Source organism: Dermacentor albipictus, chromosome 3 (genome assembly GCF_038994185.2).
Source record: "Dermacentor albipictus isolate Rhodes 1998 colony chromosome 3, USDA_Dalb.pri_finalv2, whole genome shotgun sequence".
In the NCBI taxonomy this organism is placed as follows: domain Eukaryota; kingdom Metazoa; phylum Arthropoda; class Arachnida; order Ixodida; family Ixodidae; genus Dermacentor; species Dermacentor albipictus.
Window position 1 is genome coordinate 167,193,911 of NC_091823.1, and position 12,255 is coordinate 167,206,165.

A 12,255-nucleotide genomic window follows, 5' to 3' on the forward strand; every position below is an offset into this window, starting at 1 on the left:
ACCACATAGCCGAACGAATACACATGGATACCGAAGCTGTTGTAAAGGGCTAATGGCACTCAGATCATCATAAACGTAGACTTCAATGCCAAACATGGTATCTGGGGATACGCCACCGCCAAATCAAAAGGACATGTCCACGCTTATGGAATGGAATCATTACTGCTTCATATTTGCAACACTCGCATACCCAACCAGGGCTTAATGGCTTCATGCGAAGCAAGCTGATACAACGCCCAACTTAACCATTACCGCACTCAAAGTGCGGCAATGAAAAACGCTGGGAAAACGCAAGAAAAACGCTGGGAAACTAATTCTGCCACAAGGGCAGTGATCACTACCAGATTGTGTACACGTTAAATCAATTTCGCAATTACCGTGCACTTATTCGCGCTATCAACTGGTCCCGAGGACGCATCGAAGACAAATTCTAATCTAGTTAAGAATCCGCTTTGCTTATGAGCGAGAAGCTTAGCTCTGCCATCGAAGAAACACTCGGGGAAGAATACCAGGGAATCATGCACTCCTAAATGATTTCTCTCCGAAAGATAGCTGACAAGTTCGCATAGAAATGAAAAACCGATGGCAGAAGGTATCACACTCGCCATTGCATCAGACACTTTCTAACTTATCAGGCAGTATGGCGAAGACCTTAGTCGTGGCCATGGGTCTCACCTGAGACAACTAGGCAAGATCAAAGGCAGAAAACCAGCTCGGGGGATCCTTCACCAAATGCTTCGCAAAAGCAGAGGGCACACCGCACTTGAAATCCATCCACTATGACACAGCACCGGCAAGCACAAAGTGCAAATCATAAAGCCTTCTTCTCTCGCGCAAGTGCTGCAGCGCCTGCGCCCCTCGAATCGCTGAAGTTAAAATCTACGACCTTAACTTGCATGTACCATTTCTGCTGTAAAAACATCATGCCGCAATTAAACAGGACAGAGCGATTCTACTTCAGCTGATGACGGTATCACTTGAAAGACGTTGCAAAACTTGTCAAAAGAAACTGAAATGACTCCCCTAGAATACTTAACAAATAAGCAGTGGTCCAAAGAAATTGTTCCGGATGACATGTGCCTGTCAATAATCAATCCGATACTAATATCGGGGAAGGATTCTACAAAAATCCCCAATCGCTCACACCAGTCATATGTAAACTCACCGAGAGGGTGATACACACCACGATATCGTACGACATAGAATATGGCAAACTAGGCTCAGACCCCCGTTTCAGGCCGAGTTCACACCCAACATACGAATCGACAATAACCTCTGGTTGCTTCGGAAGGTCCTAAATGAATATTCACGGAGTGGATCGCTGGAACATCCTCGCTGTCGACATGCAGAAAGCATTTGACAATATGAAGCAGGATCCGATTCTCTCCAATCTAACAAGAATATATGCCAGCCAGGTATTTCTGGAAGCCAGACACATTCAACTTCGCAGTAACAGCAATGCTGTCCTAGTCACTTACTATGTCGATCGAAGCGTCCTTCACGGTTAGCTTTTGGACCCCAGCTTTTTAATGTGACCATGGTGAGTGTGGCCTAAGAACTGGAAACAAGCACTGGAGCCCGACCTGGTGTTTCAGCGAATACTTTCAATTTTTTTTTATACATGCCTGTGGCTAATAGCACAGTTTTGGTTCACAGGCTGGTCTACTCGAAAAGTCGGACATTACATACAAAACAAAACTGAGATCCTTAATAGACAAATTAACAGAAAAATCACAAATTCAGTTTTTAACCAATTACCTTATGGCACATATTGCAATTTACAAATTCTAGCAGGTCGTTCGCAAGGTGGATCCCCTGGGAACGAATTCTCACGATGACACCAGTTTTTAGGGTATAATGACTGAACTCTGTGAAGAAATGCATTGGCATTCCAGTTACTTTGGTGCTTCAGTGCATCAAACGACGTTTTGAAAAGAACGCAAGTGGAATGGCAGTGCATTTTTATCGCTAGTGAGACGGCCCATATCTCGTAAATGGTGTCATCCACACAGTTGTTTTCAAGTGGATGTGCTTTTCAGTATCGCCTGCTAGAATTTGTAAATTGCAATTTGTGTCATAGGGTAATTAATTAGAAAATTTAATGAATGTTTTTGATAATTAGTCGATAACGCATTTCCATTCCTTGTGCACGTAATATCCGCCTCTTCGTGTAGATAAGCTCATGCAGTAAAATTGTGCTCTCTGCCACAGGCAATCTTAGACAATTTTTGAAAGTTTTCGCTGAAACACGTTTTATATGTGGACGCGTCATCACCATTTGGACAACAGCGCAAGGCTATGGTACGAATATTGATGAAATGGACACCAAACTTCAAGCTGCCCTTATTGCGCTCGAAGATACCCTTGCTTACCTGGGACTCACAATAGCATTAGAAAAAATGCACCTTCAATGTGTCAATGGTGGACGAAGCGTCCTCCTGCCACAGCAGGCAAAAAGGTTTACAATGGGGCAACATGACCTCGGGGCCACAAACGGTCTGGTTAAAATTCTTAGGATTCCCATCGGCAGTAGCAATACGGGACAATTTTGGACCGCTAACCTCAAAAAGTAATGCCCCACACTGTTAGATGCTTTAATGAGCTTCTCCAGCAAATTTGGCGGTACACGGTGGACAGCCTCCACTGCCCGCAAAGCATCTATCGCAATTGGAAGAATGACCTGCTGAAGCAAGTTCATAACATCATCAAAAAGATCCGCAAAAATACTTCGTTTGCTCTACCGACACATAATTCGGGCTATCACGGGCCTCCCGCAGTTCACCAGTATAAGCAAACGGCAAGGCGTAACGTCACTGCCATCATCATACATGCTAAGACATTATTGAATAATCGATTGCTCCTCACGACCAGCCATCCAAGACACCCTGCTGTGGGACACCCGACGCGTCCGCATAGACCACCGGGACACTGAAGGCGATGACATCGACGTTGCCTTTCCTATACCCTTTGGCCTTACAAAACATATCCACCACTGACAACTGGGGCAACTACGGCCAGACAGTGAATGCCTCATCGACACAGTCAGTACAGCAACCATGCAACATTTGCTGACGCGGCACTCGATGGCAACCGTCTGGCTCTGGCCTGGTACAATCCCTCGACCAGCAAAGCCGGGCGATACATCTTCACACTGAACCACGTGACCAGGGCTTCAAGTCTCCCTTCAAAGTAGGAAAAAATAACGCGACTTTACTGACGTTTTGGTCGCCGGATAGGCCGACGAACGCCGTTCCCGCGGCCGAAACACCAGTAAAGTCACACTGTTTTTCATGCGAAAGCATGAAATGTCTCATTGAGCGAACAAGCTGGCGTGTGGTCTCTAAAGCGGCGAAGAGACACCTAAATTACCATCGGCTGCGACGGCACATCAAGAACGTGCCTCGATGGAGTTTCTATTGACTGTGACGCCACAGTACGAGCGCGTCCCGACGGCTCGGAGGGGGCGAAAGGAACCACCTGCTGCTCCGTAGCGCGCCAGGTATTGCGTGAGGAGAGAGGGCATCACAGCGACCCACGTCACCCTCGCTCTGGTTCTGCCACGCAAGCTCTCGCCAACTACACCTCGGTAAGGCCAAATCAAAATGCCCTAAACATCTCAACGCACTCGCTTGCCCGCGAGTAGTTCATAACTCGAAGAAACGCTCAGCAACGTTCAGTTCGATATGAATGGTTTTGCATTCACAACTCATGCGAAGTGCTGAGGTGTCCTCTGATTTAGGTGTCCCCTTAGGTTCCCTACGTGCTTTTCTTCTTTGAACTATTTCACTGCCGGATACTGTGATTCAACGCTTGACTGATACTTCAAAACAGAAAGTTTTGCTTGCCTGTGACGTAAGGCCGAGGGATTTTAATGTATTATAATCAGCCGCGTCGAACGATGACGTGTCTTATCGCATGAAATTGTTGGATTCACAAATACCGGAACTATTTAATCTATATACCAGATGTCCCACGTAACTTTAGCCAGACTTTCAGAGTATGCAAATGCCACGTAGCTGGACACAACAAAGGTGATGATGTTTGCCGTCGCTTGGTGACACTCTTATAATTTTTTTCATTCTACCTAATTAGGTTATCAGTTTTAATTAATTATTCCTTTTCTCAAATATCGGATGAATTGGATGAAAAGTGTGAATGAGAAAATTTGTAGAGCGACATGAAAAACTCCCGATACAGCTTTCTGTTGCTCATTACGTGCTACATAAGTGTTTTTCCGAACATGAAAGAAACCCGCGAATGCACGTAAAATTGCCGCGCGACTGGCCACTCGACAACTTCTTGTGTATTCACGGGCTTCTTTCACGTGGCTAGCACTCCGTGATAGCTCCAAATAGCTCGGACTCTGCCCATATGGGTGTGGCGCCCGCCCATATGGGCTGGACCCGAAACATTCTGGCCAATCTGGGAGGGCCAACGGCCAATTTTTTGAATATTTTTTAATTTACAGTTTTAAAATAGTTTTAAGTTATAGAGACCTAAATATCTCACCAAGAATCACAACGTCATCGAGGTAGCACATAAAAGCCTCCCACATTAGGCTACGCAGAATTGTGCCCCTAAAGCGCAGACAGGCTGCGGGCGCGTTACATAGCCCGAACGGCATTACATTGAACATCTGGAATCACGAATGCCTTTTTCTCTTTGTCTGCCGCGTCCACCGGGGTCTGCCGCTAACCTGAGCGCAAGTAGGAGCGAAAAAAGTACACGGCTGAATAAAGTCCCTCAGTGGCGCCGTCGATCCGCGGAAGAGGATAGACGTTCTTTTCAGTGGTCGCATCTAGGTGTCGATAGTCCATGCAAAATGTCCATGTTCCGTCTTTCTTTCGCTGAGTATCACTGGAGCACCGCAAGGACTGCATGATTTCTGAATTATTCCCTTTTGGAGCATTTCGCGAACTGTTCGTCGATTATCTTGTGTTCTGCTGGGGAGGCTCGGTACGGCTTTTGTTTTATCGGATGCGCCGTGCCTGTGTTGCTTCTGCAACTACTGCGAGACTCAGGGATCAAAGATGCTTTGGCATAAACCCTAACACAGGCACGTGTCTTTAAGGAATATCAAAAAAAGTACGGCACTCACTAGTAGTGAATTACTTGTTGATCATGCGAAGAACATGGGAGACCGCAGAATCCAGGTTTACCACCTCGCCTGGTGCATCTGCATCTGTCAGTGAAGCCACTGTCAAAGGCGCGTCTTCTCGTAAACCGGCCAGTTTCAAGCCGTCATGGTGTACCACGGGCTCCATGGAGTTATTCGCAATGCACAAACCAGCATGCCCGTCCTTCACTCGCACGAGGCAGTGCGGGATCACGATGTTCTTTTTTGCACAGGTCAAAAGAATTTTCTCTGCAGTAGCATCAAATATGCCGTGTATAGCGCTGATGCAACACTCTAAGCCAAAAGGGACTAAAACGGGTATGGCTGTTAGTCTCTTGGGGGACTAAATGACCTGCCACAGATTTTGAACCAATTTTGGACTAACTGCGGGAGCAAATGCAGCGGCCTAACTGGGGGAGCAACTACGGCAGACTAAAAGTGAGGGCAACTTTTAGACCCTCCCAGTTAGTCCCTAGAGGATCAACGGTTAGTCTGTTAAAGTTAGTCTACAGTAATAACTGCAGGAGCAACTTTTAGTCCCTCCCAGTTAGTCCCTAGAGGACCAACAGTTAGTCTGTTAAGGTTAGTCCACAGGGAGTAACTGCAGGAGCAACTTTTAGTCCCTCCCAGTTAGTCCCTAAAGGACCAACAGTTAGTCTGTTAAGGTTAGTCCACAGGGAGTAACTGCAGGAGCAACTTTTAGTCCTTCCCAGTTAGTCCCTAGAGGACCAACGGTTAGTCTGTTCAGGTTAGTCCACAGGGAGTAACTGCAGGAGCAACTTTTAAGCCAGGGAGGACCGATGGTTGGGCTGGTTAAGTTAGCCCAGAGAGTCCTTGGTATACAGTAATGACATATAGATACAGAAGATTAAAAAAAATTGACTGAAAATATGCAGCAGTTCAAACAAAATAAAACAACTCCAAAGTATAGAGCAGATGAAACGTGTCATAGCCAGAGTAAAATCATGAAAATGAAATTAAGTCAGGAGCAGTCACAGTCAAATATAAGTTAGAAGCACTCTACAACCCCCGAATGCAGAGATCTAACTTGGCTCGAACTTGACTTCTGGCAGTCTCAAGACAGCTTCGCCGCGCGTCGTAAATCGTGCTTGATCTTGCGGACGACTTGGGAACGACTTGGCTGCGTCGAAGTCCGCTCAAGTTTGAAGTCTGCTCCCGGGCTAGCTTGAAACTGACTTCGTGTGTTATTCCAACATGGCAGCCTCCCGAACGGACGTCGCGCGGAGGTTAGCTGCTTTCGAGTTTGCTTGCTACGCCATGGATACAGCATTTTCAGAGGCGCAGCCCTTGCCGAAAATTCCGCGACTTGTATCCTACGTGACCGAGGGAATTCGATGGAGCTGTACGACGACGAACAATTCCTCGGTCGCTACAGATTCATGAAGAACGCCGTGCGAATTCTCGCTACGTTGCCTATCCGGGTAAGCGGGGACAATAGAGGACCGACTGTGTGCCTCCCATGCTGCAGTTGCTGATGGCTGTGATGTTTTACGGCGCTGGCACGTTTCAAACAGTCACCGGAGGTCCGGTCCGCATTCCTCAGTCAACAGTGTGCCGCGCAGTTGAAAAGGTGACTCTGCTCATCGCGAAGCACCCTCGCCCCATGCTGGTGCGCTTCCCGCAGTCGCGGAAAGATTGATTGCGAGAGTATTTTCTCATCTCCTGTGACTACACATAATAAAAAGTAGCCCAAATAAGTAAGTCATGCAGAACATGTGCGCTTACCAGTTTTGTGGCGCTTTCCCTTTTCTTCCGCACCTTCCTCTTTCCGCTTTTGCTTCAGGTTGATCCAGCATTTTTTCAGTTGCAGGTGATCGCGCCGCGTAATCCCGTGGTTGGCATTCAAATGTTTTGCTATTTCTTTCCATGTCTGATTCTTCTTGGTCAACGACGCGACGTAAGTTTTCTTGCATTCCACAATATGCTTGTAGCCGTTCAGGAGTGTCGTCGGCAGGCTCCTTTCGTCTTCTTTAAAACGGGCTGCCGTCTTGCGTTGCGGTGCATTCTCTTGGGAGGAGACCCTACGTGAGTGCGACATTTCAGCGTCAAAGCCTGTTGACAGAACAGCAATTTCGTACCAAATGCGGCACGCGGCCGTCGCGCGAGCCCCACAACTTGTTTTCCTAACAGACGACACTTTCCTAGCAGACGACACGCACTGCCAATTTGCGATGTCTACGACGGTGCCGCACTGTCCCTCTCGTTGTTCTCGACAAACCCTCCATGCGAAGCAGACAAATCGTTTGCACGTGTCATTTTATTTATTTATTTTGTTTTTTATCGGGTGTTGTCACCCATATGGGTCCGGGCAGGGGACTCAACGGCGCTCGGTACTCTTCGTTCGCAGCACATGTTGCAGTTTTTTTCTTGTTTGTGACTCCGGCCTAGTGCGTTTGAATAGGTTGGCTTTTCCTACAAAGGGTCACGTAGCCCGAGCAGAACACGGGCCGTCGCCTTCCTCCTGGAATGCCTATAGGCGAAAAGGGACGTGCGAGCTCCCTCAGAAACCGACCGTATGCCTCGTCTCGGCCTCTTGTATCCGGTTGCCGGCCCAGACGGCGCATGAACGCCTTGCGGCAATCGAGAACAAAAGCCGTTTGAAGACCACCATACGAACCAACCATTTCGTTCGCTTCTCTACGGCAACAAACATGCAACAAGACCTCTGAGTTGAAGATAAACTAAAACCAAAATAAATGTGACGATAAAATTGATTTGCACTCAAATACACTGTCGCCTAAAGGTGTAGCGGTGACTTGAAAAGATGGTGAAACCTGCAACTCAAAAAGCGTGCCAAAACACCGAAACTTGAAGACCACTTAGATCCGCCGGGAACGCGCGCTTTCCGCAAGCAACACTGCCCATCGCAGCGGCGGACGTAGCCAGATAGAATAAGTTTACGCAAACTATACTTCAGCACTTATGCCCTGGTGGAAATTTGGAAAGATACACACTTTTTTGCTGTACAACGTGCCTTGCGCTAATAAATTTATTGTTAACCTCGAACACAGACGAGCAACCTGCTTTTGTATTGAAGCACAGTCTTGACTTAAAGAAGCAAGTCAGCTTGAGCGTCTATGGAACGCGAAAGCCGACTTGGGCGTTTTGAAGTCCGCCTTTTGCTTCGGGCCGACTTCGTCATGTCCAAGCCCGATCCAAGTTAGATCTCTGCATTCGGGGATTAGTGTCTCTTTAATATCCTGGTCAGATGGGCAAACTTAGGGCACCTTGAGTGAATTTAATTTACTTCGTTGAGTGTCACTTCAGCAGCAGGGTGCTAGGTGGCAAACCAAAGTGCCATTCAGGAATACTGAAAATGATGCTACAGTGAAATCTTAATATAATAAACTTCAGGGGACTACAATAAATTGTTCGTTAATATGAAAGGTCATTATAGCAAAAGCCCCAGAATTAACAATTCCGTGCATCAAGCCATAAGTGTGTAAGTTTTGACTGTGTGGGCCATCCACAAAAACTTTTCTGTTGCTATTTTCCATTGACTCGGCCACCATATACCACCAAAGCACCGCGGCGCACATGAAAGAGACGCTGTCGACAAAACCACAGACAAGCTCCCAGACGCCTCCAAAGCATAATGTTCTTTTTTCTTCTTTTCTTTTTTCTCACTTTCATTGCCGCATGCGGTCACAAAACCTATTATGTCGTCACCTCCAGAAAGAACAAAAGAAAAATTTGTGGTCTCCTCACTACGCTCACGGCGCGCACGCTCCGATTCCGCGCGCGCCGGACGACCACCGCGGGTTCGAGCACTCCGAGGCGCCATGCGTGCAGGGCACCGCGTCCGCGCCTGCTCCGGCCCGCTCCGTGTGCCGACGCGCAGCTGCGCGCGTACGCGCCCCGCCGGCCCCAGCTCAGGGGGCCGGCGGCAAAGGCAAAGCCTAGGCAAAGCTCCGCCGGCCTAGGGTGCCGCCGGCACCCCAGGCCGGCGGCACCCTAGGCAAAGCTCTCGAGAAGCCAGAAAGTACATTTATTAAACTGGAAGTCAATACAAACATCAATTTTAACGTCCCGTCCGAATCTGAAGCTAGTTACACAAAACATGGCCGAATGGTCGCCGGTGGCCACTAACGGCGCACCGCGACAGAGAGAGAACAAAGAAACGAGGAGCAAAGAAAAAAGAACCCCAGCAGTAAGAAGTTGCCTATCCTTCGGTCAGCGCCTGCCATCGCGCGCCCCACAGCAGAGAAAAGGGAAATAGAAAGAAACGACAGACGAACAGACGGGGGCACGATCGGCAGACGCTGCCTCAGGACATCGAGACGACGGAAGAGTGCGCGCGCGCCCGACGAGCCGAAGTAACCATCGGCCGGCAGCGGACAAAGGGGGCCGCCGCCGGCAGAGAGGAACACGTACGCACCTTCAGACGCCCCGATGTGGTTTCCCCGGGACCCGACTTGCGCGCGCTTACCCGGAGTGCACGCAAGCAGGGCCCGAATCCCGCCAAAATGTTAGCCAATGGCGAAAGCCTGTTGACCTTCATGTGGGCGGGATGACAGCAGAGCGACAGTGTTTTATGACCCGCTGCCCCCCCCCCGTCCAGGCAGGGAGGAGAGGGACACGGAGCCCCCCTCTCTAAAGGGACTAAAGTAAGAGGACTAAATTGTGCCGTTGATCCCCACCGTCGACCGTTACCTTGCAAGGACGAACATTTAGTCCCACAAATTTGGGCACGACACTTCGCCTCTGCACACGGCACGCACGGTGGATTAACCGTTGATCCAAAGGTCCAACGGCTGCCGTTAGTCCCCTTTTCCCCGTTTTCGGCTTAGAGTGAAGCAAGTGGAACGCAGACAAGGGACAAGGCTGTCCCGATGGTATCTCGAAAGGCAGGCAATCTACTTTCGTGGCAGAGGCTGTTGTCCTCTAGGAGTCCGGACTGAATGTTGCCGCATACTGACAACTTTCCAGTTCAGCAGTCAACTGTAGCACCAGATTGCTTCAAAACATCAATGCCTAAAATTACGTTGTGTATGCATCGGCAAATAATTACGAATTACGCCCTACGATACGTCGACAGTACGCGCACTAACAGGACGCACTGATTCGCAACCCGCTCTGCTTGATCCCACCGAAACATCACTTCGTGGCGTAGCGCGCTTTTTTAAATAGAAGATTCATTACTGAAATAATTACACCCGTGTCCACTAAAGCCATTTTAGGCACCGCATCAACAAATATGCGCACTTAGTTGCACTGTCAATTGTTTGAAGATACTTAAATTAAATTATGCAGTTCTATGTGACAAAACTACTATCTGATTATGAGGCACGCCTAGTGGGGGACTCCAGATTCATTTTGTCCGCCCGGGGTCCATTAACATGCACCTTAGTTTAAGAACACGGGTGTTTTTACATTTCGCCCCCACCGAAATGCGGCCCCATGGCCGCGATTTTATCCTGTGACCTTGTACTTAGCAGCGCACCACTAATGTAAGGCATTGTAGGCCACCGCAAATTAACTCCAACACAGGGCGCGCGCAGCTGAACTACAAAGCGCCACACGCAGCGGCGACTGCGCTAACGCAGCTCACCGATGCTTCTCCTCCCCCTCTTATGAGTGCTCACCCCTCCCCTTTTATCGCACAGGCCGTAGTTGGACGGAGCATATGTGTGGGCAGCTTTCCGCAAAGAAACTGCCATAAAACGGCAATCAGTGAGAGTCCTTCAGAAGAGTCCTTCAGACTCTAAAGAAGGCTAAACTTGGAGTCGAAAGCGAGAGTGGTATTACGCACATAGAAAAGCATAAAAAGAAGGAAACGCGCATGGGCTGCGAAGAAAGTGGGGTCGCTCTCCTTGGAATGTTGGGTTTGATGTTTGCCTTACTAGGGCCTTTTTGCATGGCCAAATGTGATTCTACTTGACAGTACGTTGCGTCACAACTCTCACAGGCCACAGAAGTTGTGTTTCGGACGTTTCCTTTTTGTTTACATTATTGGCGATGAAAAAGCCAACTTCCCGCAGTGCAGTGAAGCAAGTTTGTCTAGAATTAAAAAAAAGACATTTTGTGTATGTGCTGCAAGGAAGTAAGTTATTCTGAGTATTTCTGGCATTTATTTTATGTGCAGATTCATTCAGTCGAGCACTTCGAAACACTTTGCATTTAAGGAACGTTTTTTTTTTTTCAGAACTTAATTGGCTGGTTAAAGATATGTGAACTCAAACCATATCAGTCAAGCTGCAATAAACAACTTTAGTGGCCTTGCTTCATTGACAACCTCAGGCACTACATTTTATGGTTTGAAACCTATTTGCCTACAATAGTCGACAAAATGCATTCGTCTTTAGTATTACATACCACTCATAATCCAGAACTAAACAAATTGAGAAGTGCCTGCTTTCTTGTATTTGATCATGCCAAATCAGCCGATTTATCGCGAATAAATTATTAATCGAAAAATTGTAGTTAAAATTGTCACCCACAAGACACTACTTGTAGTAAGATCACCTCCAGTGTTTGCGGAATGGGCGCCGCAGTGCTACAGTTGAACTGTTGACGGGGCCTAAGAATGCTTTAAGAATGAAAAGAGGGGGCCTGCATCGGTCCCCCTGCCCCCTGACTTTCAGCACTGCACGCGACTGCGGCAAAGGCAGAATATTTGGCCACCTGGACCGCCTTACAATGCAATACAGTGCCATCCACCATCTGCACCCACTGATTCGAAGCATTAAAAGACATTGAGGACATTGAGGGGGAGATACCGCTTCTCTACGCATCCGCCAGATTATACAGTACAAGCATAACTACATTGTCGCTAGGGTCGCCTGGGCGCCGAAACACGTGGCACCCCAGCAGAGAAGTAACGGGGTAGTGCATGGTGTTGCCACCTCCCAATCACCTTTTGATCCCAAACTTGTCCTACGGGGGTCTCCCGATCTCCGTGACCTCCGCTATGCGTATTTACCGCCGAACTCTCACTTCGAAACGGCACTAGTACGCCGCTTCCTGAAGAACAATTACAGGGAGAGACTCAAACATGTCACTCCTCTTCAGACAAGGACCTCGCCCTCAGCCAAACCCAGGAAGTGTTCATAAAGAAATTACTTGCCAATACAGCCACTACCCCTTACATATAATTCACAAATGCTGCTTGTTGGCTG

General features: G+C 48.1%; 1 protein-coding gene across 2 annotated transcripts in view; it reads right to left on the reverse strand.

Moving 5' to 3' along the window:
• The window catches only part of LOC135896306 (facilitated trehalose transporter Tret1-2 homolog), a 70,297-nt gene that overhangs the window by 40,757 nt on the left and 17,285 nt on the right, over window positions 1-12,255 (reverse strand). Inside the window, exon 2 of one of the 2 annotated variants that reach the window (XM_065424668.2) lies at window positions 5,099-5,182. The exons of the other annotated variant lie outside the window; for it this stretch is intronic. The gene's annotated coding sequence lies outside the window, so the exon portion shown is untranslated. The remainder of the gene's footprint in view (window positions 1-5,098; window positions 5,183-12,255) is intronic. 2 annotated transcript variants of the gene reach the window in all.